General features: G+C 41.3%; 1 protein-coding gene and 3 pseudogenes across 7 annotated transcripts in view; 2 read left to right on the top strand and 2 right to left on the bottom strand.

Moving 5' to 3' along the window:
- The window catches only part of COBLL1 (cordon-bleu WH2 repeat protein like 1), a 196,347-nt gene that overhangs the window by 60,269 nt on the left and 115,492 nt on the right, over window positions 1-20,586 (top strand). The window lies entirely within an intron of this gene.
- LOC128589954 (thioredoxin-like) lies at window positions 352-954 on the bottom strand (annotated as a pseudogene).
- LOC128590400 (40S ribosomal protein S27-like) lies at window positions 7,499-13,983 on the bottom strand (annotated as a pseudogene).
- Window positions 15,192-15,607, top strand: LOC128590399 (40S ribosomal protein S20-like; annotated as a pseudogene).

The following is a 20,586-nucleotide window of genomic DNA, read 5'->3' as shown; positions in this document are numbered from 1 at the left end:
GTGTAGGAAGCTAGCTGTTTCTTTTTTAAGGGTCGAATTGATATTTTATTATTATTGTAATCAGATGGCAGTTGAGTATGTAGGCTCCATACTTCTTAACTTTTTGTAAATAAAAATAATTACAATTTTTAGGCTCGGCGCCTGTAGCTCAAGCGGCTAAGGTGCCAGCCACATACCAGAGCTGGCAGGTTCCAACCCAGCCCGGGCCTGCCAAACAACAATGACAACTACAACCAAAAAATAGCCGGGCGTTGTGGCGGGCGCCTGTAGTACCAGCTACTTGGGAAGCTGAGGCAATAGAATCGCTTGAGCCCAGGAGTTGGAAGTTACTGTGAGCTGTGGTGTCACAGCACTCTACCGAGGGCGACAGCTTTGAGGCTCTGTCTCAAAAAAAAAAAAAAAGTTACAGTTTTTAAATAGCCAAAGGCTGGTTATGTTTTCAGAAAACATGATTAGACTAATTCATTAATGGTGGCGTCAAGCTTTTCCTTATTAGCTCCAGAAAATTCACCCACCTTTTGTCCCTTTTTAAAAAACTAGAAAGTTGGTGTGCATTTGACGTCACACTCTGAAGCAACATCCTCACAGTTATCCACATCTACTTCAAGGAGCACCACAGTGGAATACTTTTCAGAGAGGGAATGAAAGAAAGGCTCGGTCATTTTGCAAGGCCCACACCTCGAGAAGTGTGTGACATCAGCTACCACAGGTTTACCTCCAGCATCATCCAAGGCCGCCCTAAAAGCAGACTCGCTCTCCATCTGCTTCCCCATCTTGGCTGTTGGGGGTCTCCTGAGGGACCCTAAGAACCTGTGCAAGTGGTTCCAAGGATCCAAACCGAGCTTCCAGATGCTAGCTGTTTTAAACAGAAAATAATTTAATGCAGGGAATTTGATGCTTATAAGAAGGTTGGCAGTTTGGGGCTGCAGGTCTGGGGACACCCTTTCTGGCCTGCTGGAGGCACTGCTGCTGCCACCACCGTCAGGAAGTTGGAGAAGCTTCCTCTGGAGCATGGTTGTGGTCCAGGAGTCACCAAGACACCACCACAAATGGTGGCTCAGAAGCCACCTTGTCCATATGGGATTTATCTGAGAAAAAAAAAAAAATGAGTGTCCCATACTTTACATTTTTATAACCATGAAATTTGTGATTGGGGGCGGCACCTGTGGCTCAGTTGGTAAGGTGCCGGCCCCATATACCGAGGGTGGTGGGTTCAAACCTGGCCCCGGGCGAACTGCAACCAAAAAATAGCTGGGCGTTGTGGTGGGCGCCTGTAGGCCCAGCTACTCGGGAGGCTGAGGCAAGAGAATCGCTTAAGCCCAGGAGTTGGAGGTTGCTGTGAGCTGTGTGAGGCCACGGCACTCTACCGAGGGCCATAAAGTGAGACTCTGTCTCTACAAAAAAAAAAAAAAGAAATTTGTGATTGGACAATGGATTGCTGCTACAAACCCTGTGACTGCTTAACTCACTTTTACTCAGTCCCATGCCTGCATATCTAATTAGCAGGGCCCTTGGCATAGGTAGTCTGGGGAGAGGAACGTTCAGTGCTTTGGCCTTGGTCATTCAGGCAGGAACACCTGATGGAAGTTGGTATGGAGGTTACTTCCCATACCATTAAAAAAACAAACAAACAAACAAAAAAAAACATAGCAATGGGATGAGGCCTTGATCTGTTTCCAGGGCCACATTTTCTGAACCCTCATTAAAATGTCACCTTTGGTTTTTCTGGTTATGTGTCTTCTGGACAATTTTTCAACTTTTCAGTGTTTTGTGTAGGTAGATGTATAGGTGATAATTTTTTTTAAAAACCATGCAATAGCCTCTCTAATAAGAGACTTTCTTGGTGAATATATACATTTAAAATAAATGTTTGGTTAATATATGTCATTAAAAATTTTTGAGAAGTTGGATATTATAATGGGGGGGGCAAGGGTGCTAGAGCTAAGCTCAGCTCTCAATCCTACACTAACAGCAAAAAGTCCTGCTCTGTTATATCTCTAGGAGAGTACTCTGCAGAGTCCCTTTTCAAAGATGGGCTGCAGAGAATCAAGTGTGTGTGTATAGCACACATAGTTATAGGTATATATTTATATACATCATTTTTCTGAGTGGAAAGTTAGAATGTGGGTTTTACTGGAACTTTTTGATGGAATTTGTCCTTTGGAGAGCACATTATAAGATATTTCAAAGTTATGCAGAAGTATGCAAAGGAAGGAAGTTATTTCTTAAGCTGGAGCAGTATCTTTTAGTATTATTTTTAGATTAGGTGCCTAAAATGCTTAAAAGTTTAATTGGTTTTGAGGGAGAGGTAGAGAGTCCTCAAAGCATTTTTCCTTTGATGATCAATGATGTAATATGTAAACTGTGTTTTCTATTCTGGAGTTCCTTCTGTAGTTTTTCAATTTACTTTCTTACCTTCTTAAAAGCTTGTCTGTTTAGTGGGCTTTGGATACTAGTGGATAACTTAAGGGAAACCATTGAATAAGAAGACTCTCAGTTGCTATTTAATTTCAAAGAGTATTTATCTCTCTTTTTTTTTTTTTAGACAGAATCTCATTCTATTCCCAGACTAGAGTGCCATGGCCTAATTCATAGCAACCTCAAACTCCTGAGCTCAAGCAATCTTTCTGCCTCAGCCTCCAAATACCCAGCTAATTTCTCTGTTTTTAGTAGAGACACACTTTCTCAGGCTGGTCTTGAACTTCTGCGCTCCAGCAGTCCTCCTGTCTCAGCCTTCCAGAGTGCGAGGGTTAGAGTATTTGTCTTTCAAAGTTTTTCTTTATACAATAAGTCTTGGCTTAACTTGACCAATAGATTTGTAGAAGCTGTGACTTTAAGCAAAATGATGTGATGACAAAACCAGGTTGTCTATAGGCTAATTTATAAAAAACAAGAGTTAAGTTTCTATAGTATATGTCTGGTCATAAAAATCACTAAACTTCTAAATAAATACCAAAATACTTCTAATATTAAACATTGAAATAAATGTGAGCTATACATACACTTAAGAGAAATTAGTAAAAACAAGTGAGGTAACGATTTACCCTCCTACCCCAGGTCAGGGCCTTAGGTGTCAGGAGGCTGTCTCGGAGGCTGAAGGCGGAGGCAGGAACAAATCCTGTATGGGCCTTTCCATCGTGGGGCAAACTCACACACCCACACTCACTCGAACTGGGACGGTGAAGATATACCAGTGAACTGAGTCTGAACATCTTTGGGATGTGGGAGGAAACCAGAGTCCCCAGAGAAGACCCATGCAGACATGGGGAGAAAGTGCAGACTCCACACAGACAGGGGGGCAGGTTCCAGCCAGGAATTGATTTCTTTTCTCGTCAATATTATAAAAAAATGATGTGGAACGAAACAGCATTGTTTAAGAACTCACTATATTTATATTGTTTTCTCCTTCATCTGTTTCTGCTCAATGCATCTGAGTGTAGGGAGAAAAAAAAAAAGGGATGCTAGAAAAACCATCTGGCTGTTTTGGAAGTATTCACGGTTATGTAATCAGTCCAATATGTGTAAAACAGTCATCAACTGAAGGGCAGAAAAGTAAGCTGTAGCTTCAGCTGAGAATTACCCGGTTGTACTCAATTATTACTTCATTTTGAAAATGCCCTTTAAAGGGGATAATTGCATGGAGAATCTCTGCAATTACGATCTAGGTTTTCACGCAAGAAATAGGCTTGCTGATTATAGGGTTTCAGGTAGAGAATTAAGTAGTTATTGAATCTTATATTCTCACCTATTCTGAATCTGATAGAAATAATATCTATGCTAAAAATAGGCTTTTGAGAGTTAATGGATTAGTTAAGTATTCAACTGTACCCTCTGATCCCCTGCTGTGTGCCAAATACAACTTGAGCTTCACACTTTCTTCTACTTGCCCACATTATTCTTATTCTTGAGAACATTGTATTTCCGTAGAGCAGTGGTTCTTAACCTTCCTAATGCCACGAGCCTTTAATACAGTTCCTGTGGGTCACGACCCACAGGTTGAGAACTGCTGCCTTGGAAGATGTTCATTCTCCTAGCATTGAGATAATATTGACTTTCCCCATCCCATGTTGTTATTCCATATTCTGTCAGGCTTGTAAGACAGGATATGTACAAGGAAAAATTCGGACTGCCTGGGAGGGTGCTATCACCTGGCTAAACACCTTTGACAACTCTCTTAGCTGTCATCTACCATCTACCAGCCTGGTCATTTTCTCCCTAAATCTTCCGTCCTCTACCAGCCTTTTCTCAGTCCCTATAACCTTCTGTCATTGTGGTCTTTATTAAAACGGTTGCATGCCAATGGGAGCGGGGAGTCAGGGACAGTGTGCTTTTGCATGTACATGACCTGCCTTACTGGTTTGCAGCTGTTTAATGGGCGTGTATGACTAATAGTACCCTCTCTTAATGTATTTTTTCTTTTTCTTTTTGTTTGCTATTCTAAGGTGGGATCTTTCTGTGTTGCCCTGGCTATACTTGGAACTCCTTGCCTCTTCAGTAGCTGGGATGTCAGACATACGTCACTATGCCCAGCGTAATGTGTTTGTTTGTTTTTTAAGCCGCTCACTCTTCAAACCATCTCTCTCATTGGGATTATTCTGTAATGGTGATCTCTAACTGGGATTACTGTGCCTCTAAAAAAAAATTTCAGGAATTTCACTCAGTTTACAAAATCTTATTTTCCTACCTTTCCTACTAAACCTTTTCTTCAACTTTGTACATCTTTGTACAACTTTGAACTTTTTTTTTAGTTGTCTGGCTTTTTGTGCATTTATTTCTATGTTTTGTCTAAATCCCAGCGTTGTCTTCAGTGGACAACCTGAAGGGTTATCTCTGGAGGGAGAAAGAGATCATCCGCGTGTATCTCATGTAATTTTCATAAGCTCTATGGAAGCTATTTTTATTACCACCTTCTAGATTAAAAAATACACAAAGTTGAGTTTGAACCCAGGCCTTCTGATGTGTGGTAGTACAATGGATGTAGCAGTTTCAAATTTCGTATGTGTACGTCAGTCTTTCTTAGAGAAGAAAATCTCTCTTCCTTTGTCAAATGAGACTTCTGCATTCTTCTGCACTTGCGATGGCCACGGTAGTGCCAGCTTCTAGTTGGTTTAGACTCGGGTTACTGCCAGTCATGATCATAAGGTGGTAAGATCTTGCTAGTAGGTTTAGCCCATCAGTGCCCTCTTTCTGGGGTAGGTTATGGGAATCAATTCCATCTAGTCACCCGGACTGCCAAACTGCAAGAAATATGAAATGGGCACCAGGGAAGCAGCGGGCAAATGTCTGTTATAAGACCTGATGTTTTTATTCACTATTTCACACATTTTCAAAATTTAATAGTTCTGTTTATTTATTTTATTTTTGAGATGGAGTCTTGCTTTGTTGCCCAGGCTACAGTATAGTGGCAGCATCATAGCTCACTGCAACCTCAAACTCCTGGGCTCAAGTGATATTCCTACTTTAGCTCTGGGTTGCTGGGACTCTAGGCCCACACCATCATGCCTGGCTAATTTTTCTTTCTTTCTTTTCTTTCTTTTTTGTAGATAATGAGTTCTTGTTCTTACTTAGGCTGGTCCTAAACTCCTGACTTCAATGATCCTCCTGCCTTAGCCTCCCAGAGTGCTAAGATTACAGGGATAAGTCACTGTGCCAGGCCTCAAATTCTAATAATTTATTTTAGGTTTCATTATAGAAATTCAGAAAGCCAACTCATAAAAGAAGACAGTATGAAATTAATAATGCAACAGTTTTAAAGAAGCCTTTACTTTCTTCAGAAGCCTTCTGTGAGCTTGGGGAAAGTATTATTATAGTAATTATAAGTTGGAGTTTCAAGAACTGTATAAGCTGGAAGATCAAAGATGCAAAGTAATTGGGGATGTAAGTGAAAAATAACTCTGGTGATTTACCAAATAGTGGTGGATGGCATGTAAATGAGGCTAGTGGTTTTATTTGAGGGCTTAAGGGCACAAGCAGGAAAGGGCTGCAGGACTGGAAAAGGTATATTAGTGCAATATTTAATGAGTTACGCTATCAGTACACTTGATAGTTTGGTATTTTTGATGTGGAGATGTTTCAGGCACTGACAGGGTCCCTGTTGTAATGGACCTGAATATGATCCCTGTAATTGACGGAGTATTACGGGAATAAGGAAGGATACGTTTACCATGAACAAACTGTCCAACTCCTTATGTCTGTAGAGGACAACTGGAAGTTAAATGATTTAATAATAGATAAAGTGGCATTATACCTGGATGCCAAGGCCCTTGGAGGAGGAGGGTGGTTGCTCATGAACTAGAATCGTACATTAGCTCAGAAGTTGCAGGAGGCATTCAGGAAAATGCTGACTTTGCTCCTTCCCTGCCTTGCAGAGGCTGGGGGAGAATGCACCAATTCCATTTGATGCCACACGATGGGGATGGAGCAATCAAGGAAAAGGCAAAACACATGAAGGCCAGCAAGTAGAGAGGAAGTCTTTATGGCAGACATTAGGAATGGTGTAACACACTTTTGGGAATTAGACAGCTGTTTCTGAAGTACAGTGGAAATCATCAGAAAGAAAGGGGTGTGGGTATAGACTGGGGAGAAAGAGCCTGGGAAAATGGCACATTAAGCCACTTTGGGCAGTGATCATGGATCTGGGGCCTACAGGAGACTGTTGGAAGGTGAAGACTATATTTAGGCTCTCTGTGGTGCTATTCCAGACTTTATTATTTTACTGTTACCACTGACTATTGCGTGAGTTCCTCCTCCTGGATCTCCCTTGAAAGTGAGTCCCAGCTACTTGGGAGGCTGAGGCAAGAGAATCGCTTGAGCCCAGGAGTTGGAAGTTGCTGTGAGCTGTGATGCCACAGCCCTCTACCCAGGGTAACAGCTTGAGGCTCTGTCTCAAAAAAAAAAAAAAGTCAGCTTCTTGCTGTTCTCCAAGCCATGCACTATTTCACTGGCCTCTGCTCATACATCCAGGTTTTTTTTAACTATAGAAATATCTCTCTCAGTCTATATAAGCATCTAAAGCCAATTTACCATAAAACCATGTCAGCCACCTCCTCCAGATCTGCCTCTAACCCTCTGCCCAGTTGTATACTCTGTTTTGTTTGGTGTGCCTTTTAAGATGCCTTGTTATTTTGTATGTATTTGTAGCAGGACTGCATATTTTAGTTTTAAGTGCTATCTACTAGGGTGCCTTATTCTTTACATGTGAAAAAATAACTTGTGGAATATGGGCAGTCAAAAGGGACTCCGGTCATAGTGTAAGAAAAGCACTCTATATTTGTGGAGTTTCAATTGACCCACGTATAAAAATGTTCTTAATTCATTTCTCCCTGTCAACTTTGTTAAGTAGAATTACTTTTATACTTAGAAAAGCTGTAAATTGATAATATATTCATCTGAAAAATTAGATTTACCATCTTTTCACGGTGCTTCATTTCTTTTTTGCTTTTTTAAAACAGAAATGTATTTACTGGGACAGTTTCCCATTTGTTCCAGCAGGGTCCTTTCAGTGCTGCTTCTGTCTGAAGGAACATCCTCTGTAAGCCTTGCTTTTCCTCTTGTAGGCTGGCAGAGGACAGTACAGCAACTGACACACAGAACTACTGTCTGTGCCTGGCTCCCCACCGTGCTGGTTTTATAGCATCCTGCGCATTTCACCTCCGTGAAGTGGGAACTGGGGCCCTGTACCAGCAGGCACTTCTTGTATTTCCTCTTCTCCTTTTCTACAGAGGGATGAAGGAGAGAGACCCTTTGTGAGAGTCATGTTCTTGTGTGGAGGCCGTCACTGCCGGAAAACATATTTCAATTTCTTTTTCTTTTTTTTTGGCCGGGGCTGGGTTTGAACCCGCCACCTCCGGCATATGGGGCTGGTGCCCTACCCCTTTGAGACACAGGCGCCACCCAATATATTTCAATTTCTTAATTGACTTCAGCTATCAATGTTATACCTTTTGGTAGGGAGAAAAATCCCCTTTTGTGCGGGAGGAGGATTTCCTGTAGTTATTCCTTGAGTATCAGCAGAGGCATCATCTATAGCCCACGTCCCTGAGTCAGCTTCCTATTTTCTTCTTGGATGATAAGCCTCCTGCGTCTTTTTTTTTCTTTTCCTTTCTTGGATAAAAACACCACTGAAAACCCCCAGTCAGCAGAAAGAATAGTTAGATAATGACTGGAATAGCTGTACAAGGTTTATTTGTGTTTCTATAGCAACTACATAGTCACATTGCCTCTCACTTTTGGAACTCCTAGCCCATATAAAAACGTTGGATATAACTTTCTGAATTTAACCCCTATGGGAAGGGAAATTATAGCTCTGTCCTCTGTCTCATTATGAAGGGTTTTGTTTGTTTTGAGACAGAGTCTCACTTTGTCACCTTGAGTAGAGTGTGGTGATGTCATAGCTCACAGCAACCTCAACTTCTTGGGTTCAAGAGATCCTCTTGCTTCAGCCTCCCATGTAGCTGGGACTGTAGGCATGCCACAATGCCTGGCTAGTTCTGAAGATTGAGTATCACTCTTGATCAAGCTGGTCTGGAACTCCTGAGCTCAAGCAAACCATCCCACCTCGGCCTCCCAGAATGGTGGGATTACAGGCGTGAGCCACTGTGTCCAGCCTATGAAGGGTTTTGCCTATTGTTTTTCTGGTAGGAAAACTAAAACCAAACAAAATACAACTATTTAGATCTTTGACTATGCTGATACAGGATTCCCCCACTCAGGGGTGGGCAAAGACCCCCCCATCCCATTCTCTAGGCCCAGGTGAGCTCAGAAATCAGACCCCCATCTCTAGGCACAAACAAGCTACCCTTTCCAGGCCACACCCTCTGGGTTCTAGCAAGGTCGTGAACAAAGCAGCCTGAAAAGTTTTGGGTGGTTCCACCTTGAGTAGAGAGCACACACCCTAATCCCTTCCCTGAGACAAAAACTGCACAGACCTAATAACAACCTTGCTGTAGTAGAGGGACTGCATTCATTCATTTTGTTAATACACTCGTTAACTTTGAAAAGGTGTTTTCCAACTACCAAGTCCTGGCCAAAATGCAATTCTCCAGACAATATACACCCCTAGACAAAGGACCCAGGTGAGACTTCTGACTTGGGTCTTCGCCTTTGCCAGAAGCTCTGGTGCTTTTCCACTCCTTATGTATTCCTTTCTGTCTAATCTGTGGTTCCTGGGTTCATTCTTCGAATCCCTGAAATCAAGGACCTATTGGAGAAAGAAATTCCGGTAACACTACTATTCATTCATGGGGTTATCTGGACGTTTCTTGCGAATGTCCAGAGTACCCTTCTGTCTTAGTCCATTTGTGCTGCCATTGAGAGAATACCACAAAGTGGGTAATTTATAAAGAATTGAAATTTATTTTTGCATAGTTGAGGGAGCTGAGAAATCCCAGATCAAGGCACTGTTCTCTGGCAAAATGTCCTTGCTGTGTGCTTACATGACAGGAGAAAAACCTGCAGCCTCAAATCCTTTTTATAATGGCATTAATCAATTTATGAGGATGACCTCATGACCTACAAACCTCCCATCAGACCTCACCTCTCAACACTGTTACAATGGGAATAGTTTCCAGTATCTGAATTTTGAGGGGAGAGGAACATATTCAAGCCATAGCACTTTTACTTTCTATGCATATTCGTCATTTAAAAATAATTTATTGACACTAGTACAGGCAGTCCTTGAATTACGAAGATCTGACTTACATAACTCACACTTAGAAATGGAGGCCATTACAGTGAGTGCTGAGTTACAAACATGATTGATGTTTGACTCTCCTTTATGAAAGGAGGCTATTACAGGTAATAGGTAAATGTAACTGCTCCAACTTACAGACAAATTCAGCTTAAGAGTAAACCTACAGAACATATCTCGTTCATAACCTGACGATTGTCTGTACCAAGGGAGTCCAAAAGGGCAATTTTTCTTTCCTAAGGGACTCTACAGTGTAAGAGAAGTAGATAACTGCATAAGTGCGTATTGAATAAAGCTCTTGCACCCTGAATACCCATGAATGGCTTCCTCCAAGTGGTTAGTGAACAGAGGACAGGGAAGCCAGTAGGAGGAGAGGGGAGAGATTAGGGATGGCTTTCAGAGCAATTAACATTAGAATTGGCCCTTGCAAGGGCGGTGCCTGTGGCTCAAGGAGTGGGACGCCGGCCCCATATACCAGAGGGCGTCCCACTCCTTTTTCAACCCAGCCCCGGCCAAAAACTGCAAAAAAAACCAAAAATAATAATAAAAATAATAATAATTATTAAAGAAAAATGAAAAAGAATGATTTAAAAAGAATTGGCCCTTGCAGGGACAACATGGAATTCACAGAAGCAGCCATGCAAAGTATATGTGGATCCAGGGATTTCTGTATGTTTTAGCAGTGTGTAAGGAACTTGAAAGATTAATGAAATATAGGGGCGGCACCTGTGGCTCAGTCGGTAAGGTGCCGGCCCCATATACCGAGGGTGGCGGGTTCAAACCCAGCCCCGGCTGAACTGCAACCAAAAAATAGCTGGGCGTTGTGGCGGGCGCCTGTAGTCCCAGCTACTCGGGAGGCTGAGGCAAGAGAATCGCTTCAGCCCAGGAGTTGGAGATTGCTGTGAGCTATGTGATGCCATGGCACTCTACTGAGGGCCATAAAAAGTGAGACTCTGTCTGTACAAAAAATAAAAATAAAAAAAAGATTAATGAAATATCCATGAACTATTCCTTAAAGAAAGGATCTTAAAATTTAGTTAGAGATTAAAAAATGCAGATACAAAAATAGAAGAATAAGGGATCTAGGATTCTATATGAAACAGGTGTGTGAGTGACTTCTGTGTGCTGCATATTGTGGTACTGTCCTACAGAATCCTAGCCTATTTGAGAATATAAAACGTGAATAAATGGACATTAGCATTTGATTCATTTTATAAAATTAATGTGAATGAAGTTAGAGCTAAATTCTGTGAACACTGAAATGAGAGAAATTATCATGAGAAGAAGAGAGAGAGGAAGGCTGAGAAGATGACAGTGGTCCACTTGGACCTGCTGCTTCTCCGGCCTGGACTCAGGTCTCCCTCCCACCTCCTCATGGCTTAGTTCAGCCCCTCTACAAAGAGTGTAACAATACCCACTTCCATCAGAAGTGTTTGATGGTTTTAACCTTATTCTTATCTCTTTTTTTTTTTTTACAATATTCAAATGTGAGACTGTTACTGGTAAACCTTGGATGAGATTCAGTGTGCAGAATGGAGGAGGACTTTGTAATGTGTGGTTCTGGTCAGCCCAGCTACGGCATGTGCTTCACACGGCTCTAATTCCTGGACTGCTTTTGTCAGGGCCACAGCCCAGGTCTCGAGGGGCATGCATCCTGCCTTGCTAAAAGACATGGGATTTCGGCCTTTATTCTTGGATTTATGCTGTGGCAATCCAAAAATATGTAGTCATCATAATCACATACTGAAGGCATAATTTACCTTTTACATAATAAAATTGCAAAAAAAAAAAAATGGAAAGCTAGGCAACCTACTGAACTATTGCTATTATAACATTTTATATATAACTATTTTATTTATTTTTTTGAGACAGAGTCTCACTATGTTGCTCTTGGTAGAGTGCTGTGGCATCACAGCTCACAGCAACTTCCAACTCTTGGGCTTAAGGGATTCTCTTGCCTTAGCCTCCCAAGTAGCTGGGACTACAGGTGCCTGCCACAAAGCCTGGGCTCAAGCAAGTCTCCTGCCTCCGCCTCCCAAGTAGCTGGGACTACAGGGGCCCGCCACCAATGTGCCCAGCTATTTTTGGTTATAGTTGTCATTGTTGTTTGGCGGGCCTGGACTGGATTCAAACCCGCCAGCTCCCATGTATGTGGCTGGCACCTTAGCTGCTTGAGCTACAGGCACCGAGCCTTTCTTGATATTTTGAACACTAAACTTTTGTCAAACATTATTTAATAAGTGACGTATTAACAGAATGCTATTTTCATATTCTAACTACTGTTATGAATTATAAATCCTTGACCAGAAACCTACTTGTTATATGTAGTATTAATAGTGGTCTTAAAATAGCTGGCTGTTTTTACTAAAACTGTAAAATACACAACATAAAATTTTGACCGTTTTGACGTGCATGCTACAGTAGCATTTAGTGCGTGTAGAGTGCTATTTAACCATTGCCACTGTCTGGCCCCAGAACATTTTCTTCATCATAAAGGGAATCCCTATCCATCAATCAGTCCCTCCCCATTCCTTCCTTCCCTAACCCTTGGCATCTACTATCTGCTTTCTGTTTGTTTGTTTTTATGAACAATTTGATGTCATAGCTTGCAAAATAATGGAAATAAACTGGTTTGATCTTTGTGGTTGAGTTTATAAAGTTAAACTTTATCTATTTATGTATGCTATTTTCTATTCAGTTTATTAGACTAACTTTCTAGACAAATGAATTTTTCTTTATAATTTACCAACACAGTGAGTTATTTTAGGAACGAACTGTTCTACCTTAGAAAGTTTTATTGAATATTAAAACATAAGTAATTTCACTAAAGGAGCAAATGAAACTCACAAAATTAAAAAGAAGTGATAGAATAAAGGTCAGGCTTAAGAAAAACAAACAAAAAAAGCTTTTGTAATACTAAGAATTAACTGCAAGAACCAAGCTAGCCATCAGTATTTTTCATATGTTGTAATCTGGGGAAATGTAAAATTGCAAAACATAAAAGTAAAAGTCAATTCGAAGTAATAGGGGAATGAGAAGTGTATACATGAAAAATGTCTTAAATTATTAGGATAAAAGTTTTCTTTTTTCTACTGGATAGTCTTTTGTGAGGCTAAAGAAAAAAATACCAAAAAATGCACAACTCTATTCATTTAAAAAATTTAAATACATTAATAATAATGTCATTAATTAAGGAAGCATATTTGCAGTTTCTTTCAAAAACAGTCTTGAGGTTTGACAACCTTGTTATTTTGAGATACAGAAAATCTACTTTACTGATTTTCTCTGTATGGTTTTCTTATGCTTTGTTTTGAGCACTTTTATAGGTAAGGCCCTTGAAACAAAATCAGGGTGGATGTTTTAATTTGGAGCGTATTTGGAATTAAATTTGACTTTAAGTGGACGCGAGTGTAGCTTCCAGACTCAGAGGGCTTAGGTTCAAGTCCTACCTCATAGGTGTAGGTGGATCTTGACTGATTCTCTAGTTCTTATATTTATATGTCCTGCAAATAAACAGAGTGCTTTCTTGTGGGGTTGTGGTAAGAAAGAAGACTTACTTGAGAAGACTACTTTAAGTGCCTGGCCTTCAGTAAGCAAATGTTAGCTGCTGCTTAAATAATGATACCAGACAACTATCTAAAAATTAAATGTTAGCCCAATGCCACTACAACTTGTTAGTAGCAATTTTATTTTTAGCAACTTTTTATAAAACTGTTCCAAACTCTGTCCATTAGTATTCACAAATTTTTTTCTTGGGCACAGGCCATTATTGTGCTGTCCTGTCATGTGGATGTGAGGCACCTAAAAATAAAAGCCTTTTTGATTAAGAAAAAGTCTAAAAACTTCAATTTAAAAAGATAAATGTTTTTCTTCATGTGGTATCATTACATTCTGTATAAAAAGTGTTGAATCTTATTTTCATGCTTTTGATTTTAAAGTGGTAAAAAACTAACTCATGTGATTAAAATGCAAGACTATGAACTTCAGAGTATTGCAGAGGAAAACACATTACTCACTGCTAGTAAAATTCTGGAGGGATATGTGTGTATTTAAAATTCTCCCATGATTAAGGCAACGCCCAGGGGAAAATATGCACATCACAGGCAAGGTATTCTTCAAGGGTGTCTGTTCTAAAGTTTGACTTAGTGGAAGAGCAAATTATTGGCTGAAAAGTATATTTACTTCTTGCCCAGAGACCTCACAGGGAGACAGCATGTCTCCATGAAAACACGGGTCTTCTCCCTGTGAGTTACCCAGTTAGATTTCCACTCGGCCAGCAGATGCACCGGCAGCATGGCCCAGGGCAAACATCATTTGGTTTCTAAATAAAGCACAAAGCTGGAAACACACAAAAGTGAGGTGGTTTTGAATAAAGGAGTACTGCAGCTCTTGTTCATACTTTGTGGGAACGGTATCTTTGTCTTCATAGAGCTTATAACCCAATATCCTGAGAGCCAAAGAAAATAATAATTAAAACAATTAATTGATTAGTGTTTATTCATTATTTTCCAAGAGGAAATCACACTAAAATGGTTGCTTTTGAAAAAAGCTCTCATGGGTACTACCTGTGGCTCAAAGGAGTAGGGCGCTGGCCCCATATGCCAGAGGTGGTGGGTTCAAACCCAGCCCCGGTTAAAAACTGGAAGAAAAAAAAACAACAAAAAACTAAAACTCTCATGAAAAATCTCAACACTTTGCTACATACATGATTGAGAAGCCTTAAAAAAAAACAAACAAAACCTAGCTGTATCTTTAAATTGGTAACTTTTACAAATTTAAACTTTTGTAAAATTTATATTTACAAAATTTAATATTCTCTTTTAGAATATTAGAGTATTTAATTCATGTTAGTTATTTCTATACATGAAACTTTATATGAACTTAATAAATTTTGCAGCAGTCCCCTGAGAACTTTATATGAACTTAAATTTTGCAGTAGTCTCCTGAGTCCTCATTATTACTGGTAGCCCCCTGTGTAAGTATTATTACTGGTGGCCCCCTGAGTAGGTGGTATTACCTTCCCACTTTACAGATGGGGATCTAAGGTAGAGTGAGATTAATAACTTGCTATAGGTGCCACAGCCAGCTAATGGCCATGCCAGGAATCAGGCCTGCCATTTTGCTGGACTGCCATACATACCGTTTTTTTTTTTAATATTAAAAAAAAATTGGTGCCTGTGGCTCAAGCAGCTAAGGCACCAGCCACATACACCTGAGCTGACAGGTTCAAATCCAGCCTGGGCCCGCCAAACAACAATGATGGCTGCAACCAAAAAATAACTGGGTGTTGTGGCGGGCTGTAGTCCCAGCTACTTGGGAGGCAGAGGCAAGAGAATCGCTTGAGCCCAGGAGTTGGAGGTTGCTGTGAGCTGTGATGCCACAGCACTCTACCCAGGGTGACAGCTTGAGGCTCTGTCTCAAAAAAAAAAAATTAATTCTTCTCGAGGAAGACACCGTCTCAGGTTCGGTGGAGGTGCGCTGTGCTAGCTTTCTTTGCTCCTGACTCACTGCTGTTCGCTCTAGCCGAGGAAGAAGTAGATCAGAAAACTGTGGGGCAGCCAGGGCTTTTAAAGATACCGGAAAAACACCTGTGGAGTCAGTGGTGGCGATTCAGCAAATTAGAATTACTCTCACCAGCCTCAACATAAAGTCCCTGGAAAAGGTGTGTGCTGACTTGATCAGAGGTGCAAAGGAGAAGGGTCTTAAAGTGCAAGGACCAGTGGGATGCCCACCAAGACTTTGAGAATCACTACCAGAGAAATTCCTGGTGGTGAAGGTTCCAAGACTTGGAATCACTTCTAGATGAGAATCTACAGGCCACTCATTGACCTGTGCAGCCCTTCTGAGAGGGTTAAGCAGATTATCTCCAAGAGTACTGAGCCAGGAGTTAAGGTTGAAGTCACCAGTGCAAAGGCTTAAATCAACTGTTTTAATAAATTGATGACCAGTTAAAAAAAAAAAAATTCATGTGGCAAACCTTGTTCTTGTTAGGCCCCATCATTTTTTTTTTAATTTTTATTATTTTTTTATTATCAAGTTAGGACCCATCTTAACCCCAGGTGCAATATGAGGACTTCCGCCAATGGAGACCTAACCCACATTTCATATTTGCACATTCCTTACCTTCTGTTTACTTTTGCATCTAAACTTATGAAGCTCTGTCCCCTTAAGTCTTCTCTTTCTTTCTAGACTGAGTTATTGGGACAGAGGCTGGTGAAGAATGTTCAGAAGGAAGGCCCTGAGCTGTGTTCTGTGTTACTGAGCTGAAGGGGCCTTTTGGTTGAGTGACTCAGAAAATGTTCCTGCACTAAGGAGGCTGCCCTGCCTGGGCTTGAGTATCCTTTGGAGGCTGAACAAGACCCTGCAGAAATAGGCTCCCTGCTCTGGGATGTAGCACGGCTGGGTCAAGGCTGGGCAGCTCTTCAAAAAGGAGGAGGCAGAACCCTTTATCTCCTGTAGCCTATGTGAAATTCTTTGAGTGATCCAAGATGTCATCAGAGTTGGTAATTACTCTTTAATATTATTATTAAGGCTGAAGGAAGCAGGAAAATAGAAGGCTACGATAGCTTAGATTCCTTTAGGAGATCAACAGAAAAGATAATTTTTTTCTTTTTGTATGTGATACAGAATATCACTCTGTCACCCTGGGTGGAGTGAGGTAGGGTCATAGTGTTGCAGGAAGACGAGGCCCAATGGAGAGAAAGAGCACCCAAACACCATGTTTATAAGAGGAAGGGCTTTATTTTAGCCTGCAGAGCAGGCTGAGCTCCCCAACTGGCTTGGTCTTTCCCTTTTTATCTCCAGTCAAAAAGTTCAGCCCACGAGTACCTTTCTCATTGGTCAGTTTGAATCAAGTGGGAGAAGCTGTTCCAGCCTCCACAAAACTACAGGATTTCACAGAAACAGAAATTTCCGGGTCCCAGGAAGTTGTCTACAAATTCTTAAGAGCTGAGTTACGATGGAGAGGACCCTGCAGGTGTATCTTGGGGTTTCTGTGCGAAGATCTCTGTTCTCCTAGACCTCACCCTTCCCGGGTATCCTCTCTCAATAACTCACAAAAGCCTCCAACTCCTGAGCTCAAGTGATCTTCTTGCCTGCAGGGACGTGCCACGACACCTGTGTAGTTTTTCTATTTTTAATAGAGATGGGGCCTCGCTCTTGCTCAGGTTGGTCTCAAACTCCTGAGCTCAAGCAGTCCTCCAGCCTGAGCCTTCTAGAGTTCTAAGATTATAGGCATGAGCCACTGCACCTGGCCAGAAAGCATAGTTCTGATGATAAGTTTCCTTGGCAAATAAAGTGACTTGGTCATGATTTGCATTATTTATCTTGTCTCTGGAAAAATCTACAATCTGAGGTAATGGAAATACATGTTTAGAAATTTCAGGGATCCTCAAACTTTTTAAACAGGGGGCCAGTTCACTGTCCCTCAGACAGTTAGAGGGCCCGACTATAGCTTAAAAAAAACAAAACTATGAACAAATTCCTATGCACACTGCACATATCTTATTTTGAAGTAAAAAAACAAAACAGGAACAAATACAATCATTCCACCACATGTGGCCCACAGGCCATAGTCTGAGGACCCCTGAATGGAAGACGAAATTTCTCTTAGGGATAGGAAAGTAGTAAATTGAATAGAAAAAACTACTAATAATTCATCTCAGTTGGAGGACACACAGTTTTTCCAGAATGAATTAATTTTTAGTGAAGTCTTCTGTAATTTCTATCCTGATTATTGGTCTCATCATTGACCAAATTATCATAGTCATACACTGGGATTTCTGCTGGATTTCCCACCTCCTCTTTTGCTAACCTCCGATTTGGTCACTAAATCTTTTGGTAACACTTAAATGTCTTTTTGCCCATTCTTTTCTCTCTCTTCTCAGTGGTACAAGGTCTTGGTACTTTTTACTGGGATTACTGATAATTGGTCTGCTTGTCACTTGTCTTGCTTCTTTAACAATTCTTCATAATTTTCTTAACAATTAACAGTTCTTCTTCATAATAGTCCCATATGCAAATATCGTATTCCTGCCCCATTTTACTGACTCCAAATTATCCAAGTTCTTCAGCACGGCCTGCATGACCTTCTTTGGATAGCCCTTGTCTTTGGACGGTTAAGACCTTTTTTCTCCCCTTGCATTTACAATTTATCCCAGGTGTAACCTTTTCTGACACATCCAAGTAGGAAGGCGAGCACTTTTCCCTGAAGGGGCTTTTCTTATGTATCTGAAGCTATTCCTGTTAGAGGCATCAGAATTATGTTTGTTTGCTTGTTACTGGCAGCCCTGGGCCACTGCCAGTGGAGCAGATAACAACAGTGGTGGGATCCAGCCATAGGCTTAGAGTTTTCAGCCTTTCTTCCAGGGCCACATAATGCAGTCTTAATTTAGCAGTGTGAATTATTTGGCAACATTGGGAAGCCAAGGCAGGAATATCTCTTGAGCTCAGGAGTTTGAGACCAGCATGAGCTAGAATGGGACCCCATCTCTACTAAAAAAAAACAAAAGTAACGTAATTACCAATTTTTTTTTTCAGGGGTTAATAGTATTGCCCCTTATATATATATATAAATTAATCTTGAAGTTTTTCCAGAGACACTTAGCCACAGTTAAGAAGTATATGTATTTTGGCTTGGCACCCGTAGCTCAGTGATTACAGCACTAGCCATATACACCGAAGTTGGTGGGTTTGAACCCAGCAAGCTAACCATCAATGACAACTGCAACAAAAAATAGCTGGGCATCGTGACGGGCACCTGTAGTCCTGTAGTTGGTGGGTTTGAACCCAGGCAACCTAACCATCAATGACAACTGCAACAAAAAATAGCTGGGCATCGTGGCGGGCACCTGTAGTCCCAGCTACTTGGGAGGCTAAGGCAGGAGAATCACTTAAGCCCAAGAGTTTGAGGTTGCTGTGAGATGTAACGCCACAGCACTCTACTGAGGGCCACATAGTGAGACTCTGTCCCCCCACCTCCAAAAAAAGGAGGTAGATGTATTTAAGTGGTTCAATTAACAAAAAAAAATATATTTCTCATAACCAACTCATTTATTTGACAAAGACTTGTTGATTTTGTAGTTTACAGGCATCAGGAAAAGACTGACAGAGTATCTCTTCTCAGAATTTAGATACCCACAGGGACAGAGTTTTGAAGGGGACAGCCATACAAACAAAATGAATTTTAAGAGGAACAGTGATAAATGCTTTGAAGAGAATAAAATAGGGTGATGGGATAGCAACTGGTGTGCTACCTTAGACAAGATCCCCAAGAGTCTTTGAAAAGGTAACATTTAAATTGAGATCTGACTATTTTTGGAGATGGGCTCTTGCTCCCCTATAGGCGTGAGCCATGGCTCACCTGTAGTCTCAGCTACTTGGGAGGCCGAGATAAGGGAATCACTTGAGCCCAAGAGTTTGAGGTTGCTGTGAACTGTGACGCCAAGGTACTCTACCAAGGGTGGACAGCTTGAGATTTTGTCTCAAAAAAAAAAAAAAAAAATTGAGATCTGAGGGATAGCGAAAACTCACAAGGCAACAGCAAAAGCAGAGCTTGGAAGACTGGGCAAGCTTATGGATATCAGACCAGAAAAAAAGCCAATGTTGCTGGAGCCCAGTGGGCCAATGAAAGGGGCTTGAGAATCAGATAGCATTTCAACCTTGCTGGGCTTTATTCAATAGGATGAAGAGTTGGGCATTTGTTTTAAGAGGAAAGCTTTGGAAAATTTAAAGCAAGGAATGAATTGATAGAGTTTATGTGACCGTGGAAGCTTTGTGGGAGAGACTGGATTGAGGTATGAGAAGAAAGGCAGGGGGACTGTTGGGGTAGTACTGGGAGAGGATGTTGTGTTGAATTGGACTTGTTGGTTGTAGTAGACATGATGTGTAGATTTAGCCTCTATTTTGGATTCACTGTGGGAAGTGAAGGAAAGAGGACTGAATCAAGGTAAAGTCTTACATGATTTTTGCTTCTACAGAGCTTTTGCTGACATGAGGAGGAGGAAGGCAGGAGAGGCGAGGAGTTCACTTTTGGTGTTATCAATCTGAGGTACCTAATGAAGCAGCCAAGAGGAGATGTGAAAAAATGGGTAATAAGGGGGCAGCGCCCGTAGCTCAGTGGGTAGGGCGCCGGCCACATACACCCAGGCTGGCCGGGTTGAACCCGGCCTGGGCCAACTAAACAACAAGGACAACTGCAACAGAAAATAGCTGGGCATTGTGGTGGCACCTATAGTCCCAGCTACTTGGGAGGTTGAGGCAAGACAATCGCTTAAGCCCAAGAGTTTGAGGTTGCTGTGAGCTGTGACACCACGGCACTCTACCCAGGTTGACACAGTAAGACTCTGTCTCAAAAAAAAAAAAAAAAAGGTAGTAACCCTCTAGGTTGGGGTGCCCTGATATAACTGAGTTTGCATCCTGGAGTACACTACCTTTGGCAGTAAAAGGGGCGGGAGCAGTGGGGCACTAAGAACTATCAAAGGGACAGCAGAGACTAATTGGGGTGGTCTCAGGCATATCAGAGTGTGCTCACAGGAGTCTGGTTCCGGATCAAGATTGGCAATATCAAATGTTTAGAGTGCTGTGAAGAAGTCAAGTGAGATAACATCAGAGAGGATTCCTGTTCTTCCCCATCTAGAGCGACGTAAGGTTTATTGGTGATAATGAAGATATGAGACAGCCTTTGCAGGGGTGGGGGTGGCAGCCAGATGGAGAGGGCTCATGACAGTGTATGAGACACAGAAAAGAGAAAAGTGGAAATAGAAAGTATGATCACCTCTTGTGAAAAAAAAAAAAAAATCTGAAGTATGCAATGTATGTTGTACATAGCAAAATCACTATTACAGTCAAGCAAATTAACATACCTTGTCACCTAGTTATCTTTTTTCTGTAGTAAGAAC

The sequence above is a fragment of the Nycticebus coucang genome, chromosome 7, assembly GCF_027406575.1.
Source record: "Nycticebus coucang isolate mNycCou1 chromosome 7, mNycCou1.pri, whole genome shotgun sequence".
Classification (NCBI taxonomy): Eukaryota; Metazoa; Chordata; class Mammalia; order Primates; family Lorisidae; genus Nycticebus; species Nycticebus coucang.
Note: the sequence above shows the minus strand (reverse complement) of the source record. Positions and strands in the feature narration are given on the sequence as shown.